This window comes from Lycorma delicatula, chromosome 13, assembly GCF_047948215.1.
Source record: "Lycorma delicatula isolate Av1 chromosome 13, ASM4794821v1, whole genome shotgun sequence".
Taxonomy (NCBI): Eukaryota; Metazoa; Arthropoda; class Insecta; order Hemiptera; family Fulgoridae; genus Lycorma; species Lycorma delicatula.
Genome location: NC_134467.1, coordinates 14,593,895 through 14,605,393, shown reverse-complemented (window position 1 = coordinate 14,605,393; position 11,499 = coordinate 14,593,895). Strand labels below are relative to the sequence as shown.

The 11,499-nt window shown below is 34.4% G+C and overlaps 1 pseudogene; it reads right to left on the bottom strand.

Moving 5' to 3' along the window:
• Positions 1-4,040: 4,040 nt before the first annotated feature.
• LOC142334014 (uncharacterized) lies at positions 4,041-7,243 on the bottom strand (annotated as a pseudogene).
• Positions 7,244-11,499: the final 4,256 nt, after the last annotated feature.

Below are 11,499 nucleotides of genomic sequence, written 5' to 3'. Positions count from 1 at the left end.
AATATCCTCCAAGACCCTCGTCACAGCTTTTTGGACATCTTATGTTGTTTGAAAATGGTGTCTCTTGACCGCCATTTTGACTCTTGGAAATATAAAAAAGTCGCACGGAGCGATATCTAGTGAATAAGGTGGCTGTGGTAGTACTGAAATTTGTTTTGAGGTTAAAAATTGCTGCACTGACAGAGCAGTATGGGATGGCGCATTATCGTTATGTTGGCACGGTCACGAAGAACTCGTTTACGAAGTCTTTCTAAAATTTCTTTGTAGAAATATCGATTGACTGTTTGTCCAGGAGGCACCCGCTCTTTATGAACAATTCCCTTGAAATCGAAGAAGCACAAAAGCATGTATTTCACTTTTGACTTTGATATGCGACCTTTTTTTGGTCTGGGTGATGCCTTTGAGCACAGTTGCGAACTTTGGCATTTTGTCTCTGGATCGTATTGAAAAAAACCGACCTTCATCGCCAGCGATAACGGCTCAACAAATCTGGATCGATTTCCGTTTGCTCAAACAGATCGGCTGCCACATTTTTCCGTGTTTCTCGCTGTTGTTGTGTGAGATTTTTGGGAACCATTTTTGCACAAATCTTTCTCGTACCAAGATCTTCAGTTAATATTAGACAAACCGTTTCTCGATTGATGTTGAGTTCTTCTGCGATCATTTTCACGGATAATCTTCGATCAGATCGTACGATTTCACGCACCCCGGTCAAGTTGACATCTGTTCGTGAGGTTGATGGTCGTTCACTGCGGTCTTCATCTTCAATAATCGTTCTGCCTTCACTAAAAATTATATGCCGCCGTAAAATTTGAGCTCTTGATGTACCCTCCTCTCCAAAAGCCTTCTGAAGCTTACCGTAAGTTGTCGTCGCGTTTTCACCCGATTTAACTCAAAAAGAAATGGCATACCGTCGCGCAATATTTTGCGGTTTCATTTCTGTGACGAGAGACACAAACACGTGTTCACTTATTACAGCACAACTCACGACCGAGCAGTCGCATCAATGTGCCGCTTGGACTAGAAGTAGCTTATAGACCAAGGTCAAAGATGGTGTGCCTACGCAAGCTGCAGGGTTGCCACATCTTGCAAAGAAAAATCAGTCTCATTACTTTATTGTCGCCCCTCGTATGTACGTATGTATCTCGCATAACTCAAAAACGATTAATTAGATGTTGACATTTTGGGTTTAGGACTGTTGTAACATCTACTTGTGCACCTCTCCTTTTAATTAGTATTAGATTGAAATAAGACTTACGTTTATTTAAAGAGTAATAAACGGACTTTTACTCCATTCAAATATTTAAGGTAAGATTGTTGAATTAATAATTGTATAAATATTTGAGTAATTATGTAACTGTCCACTCTATTAAAGAATCGGAGGATCGTATCTCACTTTCAAAAGAAATAAGTTTAAATGAATTGCAGCAAAAAATGTGTATATGTAATGTAATAGGCGTACAAGGAAGTTATGCGGTGTCCACATCAAATATTTTTACTTCCTTGTACGAAATAAAGGAAGTATTGTGATCGCGAAAAATTTCGGTTTTCAGATTTTAACAAAAATGCCCATTTTGACTAATGACGTCTGGACGTACGTATGTATCTAGCATAACTCAAAAACGATTAGCCGTAGGATGCTGACATTTTTGATTTAGGACTGTTGTAACATCTAGTTGTGCACGTCCCCTTTTGATTGCAATCGGCTGAACCAAAAGTGTCCAAAAAACCCAAAATTAAAAAAAAAATGGATTTTGGTATTTTTCTTAACTGCAGTAGTAAGCTCTCATTGAGAGCTTTTCAACGATATATCATTATCGGTACTTATTTTCATTGGTTCCATACTTATAGGCAAATAAAAGTTTAATTAATGAAATGTTTGGATCTTACAAGGAGAAGGCACATCGGTTCGAATCAGACTTCATCTCCTTTTTTTTAATTTAAATATTTTGATTTATTAACAATTATTAACTTCTGATTGTAAAAAAAAATTACAATAAATAATAATTCAATAATAACAATAAAAAAATGGAAAACCTTCAGAAGTTATTAATGAAATAAAATTTTATGTACTATTCATTTAAAAAAAAAACATCGTGTATATGTAATTTAATAGGCGTACAAGGAAGTCATATGGTCTCAACAACAGATTTTTTACTTTGGAAGAAATAACAGATTCGTTTAATCAATCTATTTATGTTATTCATTCTAAATAAATGAGAGTAAAACGGAATTCGTCTTTTCCTTATCGTGTCTGATAACATTTTTTATTTGGAATTCATTTTACCTGATAATTTAAAAATTTACATTACATAGATCACGTCAGAATTGCTTGGATATGCTACTCCAAGGATAAAATTGTAAAATTCAATTGAATTATCCAACATTTACCTGGATGGATCAAGGGAAACCATGGTAAAACATTCACCCGAGAATCATCGTCGAATAAAAAATTATTATAAAATAAATAATCTTGCGCATTTCCGCGCACGAAGTTAATGTTTTCTTTTTTTTTCTTTTTGAAAAAGAAATCAACTCATTCTATTCTAAAATTTTACAAAGAAAATGATTTAAATAAGAAACATAAATAAGTAAGCAATCAAGAACCAAATTAAAATTAAAAAAAACTGTAACAAGTTTATTATTCCGACGTTCTCAATATTTCACAGTCAGAAACGCACTACATATGTTCAATTAACTAATAGATACTACACACAAACATCAAGTTTCAACTCACTCACCACTATGAGTCATTGCATAAGCGCGTATGAAAAATACACTACTACACAGTCAACATAATATAAAAAACAAAATACACATACCGAGTCATCCAGACCCTCAAAGCAGGTAAAGCTACCTGAATACAATGAATAATATTACCAAGAATAGATACCACAGATAAAGAAACGCCATCGTTTAAATTTACAGCATCATAACGAACCACGGTTTTATAAATTGATCCGCTAAAATTTTTTCGACCATAAATTGAGCGTAATTAAAGCAATCTTCATGAAATTTTCACATGCACAACTTCATATATACTACTACTACAGCATACCTAAATTTAAATGAAATTGATATAGTAATTTTGGAAATTTTCAGGCCACAAAACTTTGAAGACGCCACGGTCTACCCAAATTAGCTGATTTGGAAGTCGAAAGTTCCAGAGTTCAAGTCTTAGTAAAGTCAGTTATTTTTATACGGATTTGAATACTAGATCGTGGATACCGGTGTTCTTGGGTTTCAATTAAGCATACATCTCAGGAATGGTCAAACTGAGACTGTATAAGACTACACTTCATTTACACCCATACATATCATCCTCTGAAGTATTATCTGAACGGTTATTCCCAGAGGGTAAACAGGAAAAAGAAAATGAACGAAAGGCCACAAAACTTTATATATAGGCCTGTAAGTGAATAAATATATAAGGAAACTACAATTCGAGTGAATAGTATTTTTGTTGTCTTCATACTTCAAAATGTAAAGATAATTCATTTTCATTTCCACCATGCGACCGAAAGTAATACCGTACTTTTCTTCAAAAAGTCGATTAGAGTAGGTTTCATAATATTTATTAAAATTTTTTTTTGTAAAGACTTGTAATAACATTCAATGACTTTCAAAAAGCATATGATCCTATCGATAGAACTTCTCTAATATCCGAACTTCGAAATTAATTGGAGAAAATATTCATTCACAACGTTATGCCATTAGGCAGGTCCTGTCACGGCTGCTGCTCTCCACCTTCTCTACTTCTTTGGTAACCTCTTTGTTTCAATATATTTTCCCTTTTCCATAATCCTAGCCATCATTAGAAATCTCTTTTTTCCTTTTCCTTTCCTTCCATTTAGTAAGCTTTCTATCGCATACACTAATAAACACCTTCATACAATATCGTAGCCAGTTCCTTTCCCTATATTCAGTCACATTTAGCATTTTTCTGTTCTTTCTGATTATCCTTAATACATCTTCATTTGTTATATTGTCTTGCCATTTGACATTTTATCTTTCTGCGCCACAACAACATTTAAAATGCCTCAATTCGTTTTCTGTCTTCCTTTCTCATCATCCACGTTACAGCTCCATAGAGCATCACACTACAAATAAACAAAACATTAGACATAGTCTTAACAGTAAAATTCCAAAAAAAATTTATGGGAGAATTATCAGAACCATTTACAATCAAAACTGGAGTCAGACAACGTGATGGATTATTACCACTTCTATTCAATTGTGCACCAGAAAAATTAATAAAAGAATAGAACCAAAACTTAAAAGAAAATAACGGAATTAAAATAGGGACAAAAGGTCTAAAATTTAACAGCTTAGCATTTGGATATGATATGGCTTTTATGAATGTGAAAATAGGAGGAGAAAAGATTATGGAGGTAGAAGAATTTTGTTATTTGGGAAGTAGAATTACTAAAGATGGACGAAGCAGGAGCGATATAAAATGCCGAATAGCACACGCGAAACTAGCCTTCAGTAAGAAATATAATTTGTTTAAATCAAAAATTAATTTAAATGTCAGGAAAAGATTTTTGAAAGTATATGTTGGACGATCGCAGTATCTGAGAAGAAAAGATTAGAAGCTTTTGAAATGCGGTGCTATAGGAGAATGTTAAAAATCAGACGAGTGGATAAAGTGACAAATGAAGAGGTATTGCGGCAAATAGATGAAGAAAGAAGCATTTGGAAAAATATAGTTAAAAGAAGAGACAGATTTATAGGCCACATACTAAGGCATCCTGGAATAGTCGCTTTAATATTGGAAGGACAGGTAGAAGGGAAAAATTGTGTAGGCAGGCCACGTTTGGAATATGTAAAACAAACTGTTAGGGATGTAGGATGTAGAGGGTATACTGAAATGAAACGACTAGCACTAGATAGGGAATCTTGGAGAGCTGCATCAAACCAGTCAAATGACTGAAGACAAAAAAAAAATGGCTTTTATAACTAAAGACTGCTTTGAAGCATAAATGTAAATTTAAACATTACAAAAAAAAAAAAAACGCTGACAACAAAGTTGTTATACTTTCATGGAATTGGTTATTTATTTTTATATAATGGAAAAATAATTATACACGAAAAAAGTTTAGAAAATTAAACATAAATATATGGTCTCGTGTTGGCGGCTCGATTAGGGTATTGAGAGACTGATAACTGAAAAAGTTTATATAATTAATAACAATTTATTATTTAAAGAACGTAAGTAAAACAAGGCAAAAAAATTATAATAATAATAATGACAATAGTAATGATAATAATAAGCGGCAATAATAAACAATTCACAATAATAAAAATAGTAATCACAACCACTACAACAGCAACAATAATAGTAGTAAATGTGAATAATAATAATGATAAGACGGGGACGCGGTGAGAGCCCCGCACTGCCATCTGTGCGAGCCTGACAGCGGCTGACAGAGCTTTTTCCTCCCCTACGAGAAAAAAAAACATAAAAAATAAACAACAATGATTACATACAAAACAGTATTTAAAGTAATCGTCAGGATTTAATCACAGGTAGATAAATAAATAATGAAAAACAGAATTCAGTCCCATTGATAAAAGATATAGCATGACCGCTAGTCTTAACACTTTTAATTACTAGTGTTGTACTAATAACAATAGTACAATAGATAAGACAAGTATAAAGTTCTTTCATTACAAATACCTTTGCTGTTCACAAATAAAAATACCCTTACAGTTTAGTACATTATCTCTTTCACTTATAGTCTTACAGTAACTCACAGAAACATTTCTTGTACTGTATTTACTGGTGACGTCTCCTATTTAATCGCGCCGACCTAATTCTCTATAAATTTGTTCCTTCACTGACCTCAGAACACTCTCGCTGACTGACATCGCAGACTCTATGTAAATAATTTATTATTTATTGGTCTTAGTATATATATATATATATATATATACTACGTGGCAGGGCAGCTAGTATATATATATATATACTAGCTGCCCTGCCACGCTTCGCTGTGGCACACCAAAGTTTCTGCGACGTTTATCAATTGATCGTTTCTTCGATGGAGAACAATATCTCTAGATTGGAAATGATCTCCGACTATGACAATTGATACTTCGTCTATAGTCAGAGCATTATATCTCCGGACATGTTCTCCAGCGGGCGTTTTGTCTGCGTGAATGACAATCTTGTGTGTATCTGATGGCATGATATCGATTGCCGTTTTGAACAAACGCACCAAATTGTTCCTTTCGTGAAAGAGCTTCTGTAGCTGAGAAATAATGGATCTTCTTAGCGAGGTATGTATTCTACAACGTGCATCGACTTCATCTCTATCATCACCGATGAAGTACATTTGAAGGAATTTATGGTGGCTATCTGGGAACGGGAGCAGGGAGCCAGCTTTGTGATATATTTGCCCTTTGATTTTAAAAGTTGGCATGAATTGAGTCGTCAGGATTTCCGCACCAAATGACGTCATTTGGAAGCAAGAGTTATATTTCCTGATGTTCGATAGGAAATGCTTCGATTCAGCGGTAGATCCAGCAAGTAGAGTTTTCAATGGCTCTGGTGGTGCATCAAGTTGAGGCAATTTGATATTTCCGCCGGCGCAACACATCCCTTTCGTTTTCATTATTAAACTTTAGAGCCTGGCAGTAGGTACAGGCATTTTGAATACTAGATCGTGGATACCGGTGTTCTTTGGTGGTTGGGTTTTTCAATTAACCACACATCTCAGGAATGGTCGAACTGAGAATGTACAAGACTACACTTCATTTAAACTCATTATATATCATCCTCATTCATCCTCTGAAGAATTATCTTAACGGTAGTTACCGGAGGCTAAATAGGAAAAGAAAGAGAGTAGGTACAGACATGACTCATCTGGCCAATGACAACATGCCGACTTGAACTATAATCAACAGCTGGATTGTACCGGAACGCAAGACGATTATATTGCAGATTCAGATCGGCTGTTCTTTGGGTTCGTGTTTCAGCTATCCTCACCCTGTCGCGTTCATTCCGTTGAGAACGAACCAAATCTGTTGCTGCAGAACGCCACAGACGTGCTCGCAATCGTGCATCCTCAAGCCTGGCTGCTCGTCTTTCTGCCGGTTCCACGTTACGTATCTGGATGGTGCTTAGTCTGTTCCTCTCTCGTACGGATGCCCGCTCTTCCTCAGTCATATTCGGAAGCCGTCTTCTTGATCCTTCTGTGTGGCGAGTGCGACGGCCCAAATTCGATTTTCTACGAGACATTATTTCGGTTTTCACTGGAATAGAAGGAAGGGATAAGATTATAACTTCTTATGGCCCTCACAGCTCTATGTTAAAAACCATGACAGAAAGGACAAAAAGTTTAATAACGAAAAATTTTCATTTTGAAAAGGCCGAAAAAATTTATTTTAACTTTTTTCACCTATCTCTCATGGTTCTCATAGCTGCAGCTCGACAACAATGAGACACAGGGCAGACAGTATTGAAAAGTGGCTAAAAATTAATAATATTAACTAAATACATGAATTTAAATAAATAAGTAAAATATTAGTTAAATAATAATTATAAAAAATTAATATTTTTTATGACCGTCTCTCATATAAAACATAACCTCTACTTACGATTTGGTGAAAGGCGCAGCTCAATCACGACACGATCACACAAAAGTACCTCGATTAAAGTGAATATTTAATTCAGATTGTATTATCAGATTCAAGTGGATACGTTTTTTTTTTTGTTTTTTTTAATAGACAATATAATTGTTTCACATGTGACTGCGGTTGTCGTTAGCTAGTATGGCGAGTGTTCCACTCGCTTCCGGCAGATGGCGCGGTCATGGTACACAGCTGACCGTTAAAAAAACTGTTTTCTCGCGGTCGCGGGTATGTGACTGATGCGAAAAATAGATGCAAACAATCTTTGATGCGGGTTATATATCGTGCTAAAATTTGAGCTCAATCGGTGCAGAACATTTTGAGTTTTTGAAGCGTACACAAACGTACTTAACATTTTTATATATAAAGATTTGTGGGCTGCGAAAAAAAGTCGTGCGAAAAAACACATCATTTTAAATGCTTACAAAAGCAGAGTAATGCTTACAAATTACAGAATAATCAAACGGCGTTGATTTCATTTGTTAATAAACTGCTAACGTAAGTAGAAGTTGTGCTGCTTCAGTGTACAATGTGATTCTCGAGTATGAATCTACTAATGAATTACGGTCTCCAAAGAAAACAAAACCCCACAGGTCAATTTAGAAAAAGGTGAGATTTTGATAAAAACGCGATTCGAAAAAAATTACACGAATTTGAATTATTTAGCGGTGTTTCTTTGGAAGAGAATTCGGTTATTGTCTTCGACAACGCTTCTTATCATCAAACGAAAAGAATTCCAGCCGAGTTATAGAAAAACAATGATCTCAAAATGCGGCTTAGTTCAAAAGGAATAATTTTTGAAGAGGTTTAAGTCAATGTTCAATCATCGCAATAGGTTTCGCGTATTAAAAGTAATTATAGTCCGTATAAAATTGGTTTGACACACAACGCCATATTGGTAAGTCGTGTTTTTATTCGGCTCCTAACGAATATATTTGCCGGCCTCCGTGGCGGAGTGGTAACGTCTCGGACTTTAATCCGGTGGTTCCGAGTTCGAATCCCGGTCAGGCATGGCATTTTCATACGCTATAAATCATTCATATCATCATCTGAAGCAATGCATAACGGTGGTTACGGAGGTTAGAAAAAACAAAAAAAAAAAACAAATACTTAGTTGTATGGTTTCAGTGTTACTATTTGTGAATTTTGTTCTTTGCTTTTACATAGCAAAGAACGCTAAATGACCAAAAAACGATTGTTTGGTCATATATATGTAAAAAAAATAACCTAACAAAGGATTTTTTGGTCATTATGTAGGGATATTATTTTCTGTGTATTTGGTTATTTCGAGTTTTTTTGTTTGCATAGTCTTAAGTCTATCTGGGCTATAAGAAAGTCGGGTGTTTTAATTTATTTACTGTAAGTCATCCTTCTTGGTGGCTTTTCTTTTTGTTTTGGTGTTTTTTTTTTTTTTAATAAAATACAGATGTTTTAGCTGTTAAATATAATTCAAAGAAATTTGTTACTTAATCAGTTGTGATTTTGTTTACATTGGCAACGGCCATACGGGCTGTTTGTGATTGGTCGTTATGTTTGACAGCGGTCATCTTGCATTGATCTGATTGGTTTTTCTTTGTTTACATTTCCATCTGATTTATTAGCCTCTTATTTATTAAAAAACTGTACAAATTAAAAATAGATAGATCGATTTATTAAAAATAGATGAAAACAATCTTTGATGCGGGTTATATATCGTGCTAAAATTTGAGCTCAATCGGTGCAGAACATTTTGAGTTTTTGAAGCCGTATACAAACGAACTTAACATTTTTATATATAAAGATATATATATATATATATATATTATATATATATATATATATATATTAGTGGTCCCGGAGTATTTATACTCCTATCCTCTTTACCTGTCGTTCTCACACGTTCCCATGAAATTCCAAACCTACGTCCTTACGGAAGAAACATACTTACGGAAGAAACATTTGTTTAAGTGTGTGTCAGTGGGCATTACTACAAAATACGATTTTTAAACGGACCTCTTACCTTTTCCAAAAGGGTTTCTTTTAGCCCCTTTCTGGATTCTTCCCATTATTATAATTTCTATACTTTCTTCTTTAATTGGTAAGAATCCGTTACTCAGGTCCGTTATACCGGTTTCGTTACAATATATTTTTAAACTTTATTCTGCTCCCCCCACCACAAAAATCACTTCACAAGAAAATTTTTCAATTTGTCTACGGCTGTTAGAAAATCTAGAGTATTGAAAAGCAAATGGTGGACGTATTATTTAGAACGAGAGGAATTTTATCCTCAGAAACTCAGAAGACATTTACATGAAAGTGATGTACTGAGAAATACCTGCTTAAAGTTATCGAAGCTCTTAAGAAGCTATGCCCAAAGTTCAAGGATAAACACATTGTGTGTTTTTTTTCAATTCAAGAACATTCCAAAATTTGCTCGGTGTATTTAACCAGAACTGGAAACTGTAAGAAAACCATCCCTACAATCCTGTCCTCGTTCCGTACGACTTCGCACTAATCTTCCAGGTGAAGAACAGACTGAAAAGGAGGAATTTTACGACCGAGGATGACTTCCTAAGGACTTGGGACGATGGTGTACCCAGATTTCCGATAAAATGTAGTAGGATTTTTTTGAAAACTGGTTTCCAAGATTCGAGAAGAGTATAATGTTGTTGGATATTATTTTGAAAAATTATAAAAAATAAAATCGTACTGAAATTTCCCCAATGCCCTTTTTTTTTGTGTAGCCCCCGGAACCACCGTAAGGTGGTTCAGAAGTGAATGAGAATTATATGTAAGAGTGTAAGTGAAGTGTAATCTTGTTCAGTCTCAGATCGACCACTCCTGAGATGTTGTTTTTAATTGAAACCCAACCACCAAAAAATATCGTTATCCACGATCTAGCATTCAAATCCTTATAAAAGTAACTCCTTTACTAGGATTTGAACCTTAGAATTCTCCACTTCGAAATCAGCTGATTTGCGATGACGAGTTAATCAATAGACTTGATTAACTCCCCTAAGGGGAAGCTTCCCTAATGCTCTTTGTATAACAGGGAAAGTAGAAATTTTAAAACTAATAAATTTTTAAACTACATTACTTTTGAATAAATTTAAATAGAAAAATCTTATGTGAACACTACATAACTTCCTTGTACGCCTATTAAATTACATATTCACATTTTTTAAAATGAAAAATACATCAAATTTTATTTCGTTAATAACTTCTGATATTTTTTTATTTTTATTGTTGACTTATTACTTATCATTAAAGTATTTCTATAATCATAAGTTAATAATTATTAATAAATCAATATACTTAAATTAAAAAAAAAGTTAAAAAAAATGAATGTCGGATTCGAACTGATGCCTTGTAAGATTCAAATTTCATTAATTAAAATTTCATTTAGCTATATCTCTGGAACCAATGAAAATAAGTTCCACTTATGATATATCGTTGAAAAGCTCTAAATAAGAGCTTATTATTGCAGTAAAGAAAAAGTCCAAAATCCAAATTCTTCTGGATTTTGGGCTTTTTGGACACTTTTGGTTAAGCGATTGCAATCAAAAGGTAACATGTACAACTAGTTGTTACAACAGTCCTAAATCCAACGGCTAAAATTTCAACATCCTACGGCTAATCGTTTTTGAGTTATGCAAGATACATACGTACGTACAGACGTCACCCCGGAACTAGTCAAAATAGATTCAGGGTTGATGAAAGTGGGTATTCCCGTTGGAATTTGAAAACCGAAATTTTTGGCGATTACAATACTTCTTTTATTTCGTACAAGAAAGTAAAAGATAGTCGCCGATCTACGTGGCGGAGTGTTAGCGTCTCAGCCTCTCATCTGGAGGTCCTGAATTCGAATCCCGATAAGGCATGACA